This window comes from Diadema antillarum, unplaced genomic scaffold (assembly GCF_040938485.1).
Source record: "Diadema antillarum isolate AM-2024a unplaced genomic scaffold, OU_Dant_1.0 seq00000724_RagTag, whole genome shotgun sequence".
NCBI lineage: Eukaryota > Metazoa > Echinodermata > Echinoidea > Diadematoida > Diadematidae > Diadema > Diadema antillarum.
The window spans coordinates 320,934-326,999 of record NW_027271627.1 but is presented as its reverse complement, the minus strand read 5'-3'; positions in this window follow the sequence as shown (position 1 = coordinate 326,999).

Here is a 6,066-nt window from a genome sequence, read left to right as displayed (position 1 = left end):
TCATGAGTAGTTGGGTGACACAGGATCTTCTTTTCCTGAAACCATGTTGAGCATCTGTCAATACATTGTTGCTATCAAGGTGTGACATCATCTGGCTACACACAATGTGCTCAAGGACTTAGCATGTGATTGCTGTAAGTGAGATGGGTCTGTAATTGCTGGCTTTATTTCACTCTCCACTTTTGAAGATGCCAGTTACATTTGCCTTCTTCCAATCCAGTGTGATGGTTCCTTGCTGTAGTGATGCTTGAAACAGAGTTTTTAGGACAGGTGTGAGTTCACAGGCAAGCATCTTCAAAAGACGAGAAGAGATACCCTCGTGACAATAAACTCCTGTGGATATTTCTTTGTATGAGTGCAGTGCATATCATGGGAGAAGTGAAGACTGATGTTATACCTGAAGGATGAAATCCTCACTGTCAAAGAATATGAGGGCCTACTTGATTTCATCATCAGGGTCAGTTATACCAACCAACCACGCATGCATCTATCCACCTTGCATTAATTTTCTTGTGGAGCCTGGTTGGAGGATGAGTGTCATGTGTTCTTTGGATGAGTGCAGTGCACATAGGTATGGAGAAGTGAAGATGTTGTACCTGAAGGACGAAATCCTCATTGCCAAGAGATACTTGACCTCATCATCATAAGGGTTAGTTATACCAACAACCACCCACTCATCTATCCACCTTGCATTTCTTGTGGAGCCTGATTGGAGGGTGGGTGTGTGGTTGGTAGGTGCTCGATCATCTTTCACTTCAGGGGGGTGTTTCATAAAGCTGTTCGTAAAGTTACGAACAACTTACGAGCGACTGGTGATGAGTTGCGATGTGCTATACTTACTAGAATTTCAATAATTCACCACAAGAACTGATCACCAGTCGCTCGTAAGTCGTTCGTAACTTTACGAACAACTTTATGAAACGGGGCCCTGGTACTCTTTGAATCTACACAACAGGAAGAGAAAGAATGAGATGAATTAGTAAAAGAGGGAGTCTCGAGAGCAGTATGGAGAGAAAGGAGATGAATATGATACACAATATACATGTACGCGTGTAATATTTGCAAATAGATGGATAGATAGATAGAGTAGATTGTATTAGGTAGATAAAGTTAGATTAATAGATAGAGATGTAGATCATCCAGTACAGATTATTCAAGGGAAAGGAGTCAACTCTATTCTCGTGAATTTAAGATATAAGTAAACCTTCTACAACCGGCAAGGAAAAAGCAAAGAATAAACTGGACTTTTTTTTCATCATAACTGTAATGATGTATATTGTTATAATTATATTGTTGCAAGTGAGGCATCATAGAAAATATTTCATTTTGCTCTATACCTGATAGCGGACGGACTTACTTTAAAGGGGAAATACAGTCCACATAAACCTTTGTCTGATATTAGAGTAAAATCTGACACGAGTTCAACGATAAAATTTTGATCGAAATCGGGAGAAAAATAAGAAAGTTATGACATTTTGAAGTTTCGCAAATTTTTCAGGGAACAGTTCTTGAACGGTCAATATGAATATGCAAATGGCAAAGTGAGCATGTCATCCACTCACAACTTACCATCTATAGTTTGTGCATAAAATTTTGCAATTTCCAGTTTTTCATTCGAACGAAATTATGCCCGAGGCTCAAATCCTCGTATATCTAACTGATTATGAGTCTGAACTTATCCAACCAGGAATAATATCATGTTTCAGACTTCAATGACAGAAATATTGAATTTTCTTCATTTCTTTTACTTGATTAATGGGAAAATTGTGAGGGTATGACATGGTTAGCTCACTCACTTGCATATTCATATCCACTGTACTAACTGTTTTGCAGAAATTAGCAAAACTTCAAAATGTCATAACTTCCTTATTTTTCATCCAATTTTAGTCAAATGTTTACCATTGAACTCGTGAGATTTTACTCTTTTCTTATCAGCCTATAACTTATATTTGGACTGGATTTCCTCTTTAAGACATTCAAAAATTGCTCTTAGCCGCTTTGCGATCAAGCACTAGTGGTCTTCCTTCATATGTATTATGTGGGTTCGTGTGTGAGCCAAAAGTTGTAATAGCTGATAACAAATTGGTATAATGTTAGAGACATGGCGGAAAATGAATCATGCTTGTATATAGTGTTGACAATGATATAGCGATGTTATTCAAGTCAATAACTCAAGTTCAAATTTATTTTCATTTCCATCAAATATACAGAGAAAATATAAACAATGTATGTATCGACATATATACATATATATATATATATATATATATATATATATATATAAGCAGAACATATTTGTATACTGCAAAAACGTAAATTAACAAAATAGGCCTACATGTGATAATGAGTAACAAAATGAAGAAAACATATGTATAGTATATTATATATATTATATGTAAACATACTACAAATTAAATAAGGATGGGAATGGAAATGGAGGGTCCCACTAAAAGCAAAGCTTGTACGATACGGAACCCTCAGAAATATACATTAGATATCGAATAATGAATTAATGAGACTACAAACACAAATATAACAAAATCAAAGGAACCAATGTCAAACGACATGAGATCAAATTAGGACATTGTAAGAGGGGGAAAAGAGGTAAAGATGAAATTACAACAACATGTGCCATCATGACATAAGCAAACTGGATTCCGTGATGTAAAAGTAATGATAAAATGCAACCTGGATTGCATAATTATTTTTATTGCTAAGAATTGAGAATGTAGAAGAGCGGACATAAAAGAAGGAGAGAATAGACACAATGGTATATACCACTATATGTCACCATGCATGCCCCCCTCCCCCCCCCCCCCCCCCCCGCAAAAAAAGGTCAATTCCGATGCCTCGAAGAGACTTCTCTAATTGGCAAGGAACAATTACTGTTTAACTGTTTTTAAAATGAACGAGCCTTGAGTAAACTTTATTACAGGAAGTATCGTATACATGGTTTCTCCCTCCAAGACTCAATTGTGTGTCCCTTTTGCAACCCTTAAAATCAAATTCCTTTTATAACCTGTTGTATTGTAGAGGTAGGTAATTCAGACATTTCTTCAGAATACTGAAACTCGATATACGTCTTGACGATAGAGGGGGAAACAAATACAGATTTTAAGAAAATTTATTCGAAACCCGAAAAATAATCCAACAGTTATTCAAAAAGAGTTCACATTTTCAAGTGACATGGGGTTAATTTTTCATGTCGTAGAAAGAAAAAACATCAACTCTGAGGTGTATCACATTGCATTATATTACGTTACATACACAATGTTGAGGTAATGTTTACCGTTTGTATTTCCAGTATGAGCTCTCTCGTGAAGACGTCATTGTATATCTAATTTTCTTGTTTAATACCTTAAGATTTATTACGTTTGGTTTATGTCAGTATTGTCTGGGGCAAATTATTTGTTGTATAGGGCCCCAATTTTTTTTTCTCTCTCTCTTCTTTCTTTAAAACACAACAACATTCGCAATGAGACCCGTATAGGCCTACATTGCAAATGATCGTGTAATTTTCACGGATTGATAAAACACATATTATGTAGGTTACTAACAACCATTTTTTTTTTATTCAGGTGGCGCAGCAAACTGGGGGATTAGAGAGTTCCCCGTGTAAATATCAACTTTGATTTTCAAAATATACAATCTGATTATCTGCACCATGCATTAACCTCTCCATCGATTGATATTCGACGTACGATGCAATATACAAAAAGGTGCACTGAAATAAGCATTGTATATCTTCCATTCACCCCACCCGATCTCCCACCATGACTGCTGAAACCACACCTAAACAACCTCTAATCCCCATTTTATGAAGATAATATAATCGATTATAAATATTCTTCAACACACAGACTGCCATAGACTTACCATAGATATCAAATAATCAATTATGAAAATTCAGAAAACAGGGCCCTAATCTCCCCTAGACCAATTATTTAATCTTAAAGGGGATTCTGCACCAGTCTAAAATCAATCTCAAAAGAAAAATAATCAACATTTTGTAAGCACAACAGTGAAAATGAACTCTTGATCAAAATTGTAGAAAATTGGGGAAGTTATAAAATTACGAGATTTCACTAACTTTTTAAAACATATCTTGAACAGCTGTTATGAAGATGCATAATTATGAGTGAGCTGATGATTTTAATCGCCTCACAATAATTATTTTTCATTGATTATTAAAACAAAACAAAAATCGTGTACTCTTACTTCTGCTATGAAAGTCGGACTTGCGCAGCTGAACCTGCTACTTCTATTGTCGTTAGAGGGCGTTAATATTCTGGGTAGGAAATAATCATTAGGTATGAGCAGCAAGCCAGAATACAGAGACTCGTCACTGTACGGATGCCGCGCCGAAACCCGCAGTTTGTTCGTTCAGAGTTTTACAGTAAATACCGGTAATTCACAGAGCGAAGCGACGCATGTCTGCGAACGTAGCGATTTTTAGGGAATTTCAAGTTTAGTCGGGGTTCGTAGACAGTTGCAATCAAATTTGTAAAACAGTTTTGTTTTCATAGTCGCAAACAAAATGTCGCACAGAAATTTTGAGCATTAACATTACCTTTCTTTCCGACAAGAAAAACTGAACTTAAACTATGCACATATCAAAATCTCTGTTCGTGAGTTAAGGTTAGGAATACTATTGATTAATTTGGATATACGAACTAACTGTGAGATAGGTCTCACGTACACTATTAGCATGAGTATAATGTAGAGTACACGGTCTCACACACAGCTAGTGTAGGCCTAATAAAAAGTGGGAAGCCCGAGCCCCATCAAAACGAGTCATTTTCTGATTCATACAATAAATGGGAAAAGTATCACAAAATCATCCAAGGCCTGTATAAACCAATATAGCGACCACCGTCTGTTAGCGGACACCTGCCGTCGTATGCGACCACTAAACACAATTCCCCCAATAGAAAAGCTATTTTAACGACCCTGTCTATAGCGGCCACCTGTCTACAACTGTCACTTTTTTCAGTCTCCCTTGGGTGGCCGCTGTAGACAGGTTTCATTCTATATATGGTTTTTTTTGTAGTTGTTGTTGTTGTTGTTGTTGTTTTTTTTTGGGGGGGGTTCTTTTTTCTGTTTTTTTATACGTTGTGTCTATAAGATGGCAAATCATTTACTGGCCTGTGTGTGTGTGTGTGTGTGGGTGGGTGGGGGTGGGGGTATGCCCATCAAAATGACCTATTGCAAGGAGGCACCTTGATTTCAGGACGGTGACAATCATGCCAGCATACAACCACATAGGGCGTATATCTTGTACTTGAACTTTAATTCCCAGAGAGTTAATTCTTACTCAAGTTCACCTACATTCATTAGGAGTCTCACAGTCTATACATCACTGTAATTTCACATTTTTTAAGGCTCTGATACTAAATAAAGTAATAAAGTATGTAATTGCATTTTTCCACAGTTTCGTTTCCAGAGACGATTGCGTCTTTGTTACCCGCAAAACTAACTGATATATTATTCTAAACACCATTAGTGCTTGGAAGTCGCAGACTACACGGCAGAGAATACAAGTGTGTCGTGCAGAATAGCAACACAATACACCTCTCTGATACCAGGGAGGTGAGAGTCTCACCTCCCTGCTGATACGACGTTGAAATACTGATGACATCACTAACATAGCAAACAGAGTTGCAGGAGGATTTTTAAGTGTAGTAAAATATCGGCTTTTTGCTTATCCTGATCTTTTCGCAGCGTTTATTTACAGGTCATTGATGCACCAGTCCAGTCAGTATGTCCTTTGAACAGGTGCGTGGTTAGTCTTACAAATTAAGACTTTATGGTGTAATGTAGTTCCCTCTGCATGATTATATGCACAGTCTGTCTCTGTGTCTCTTGTTTATCTCCTTGTTCACCCCTACACCCCTCCCACTATTGTGTCCATTCAGAGGTATGCCCACTCTGAGTTCCAATCAACTATATAAAACGGGTTCATTCAAACAAACAGCTGCTAAAATGCCAATTTCACCAAAATAAGAAAATTCTGATATTCAAAAAGTTGAGTTGCATATTTCCACGGAAGACTGCATCATACAGTGT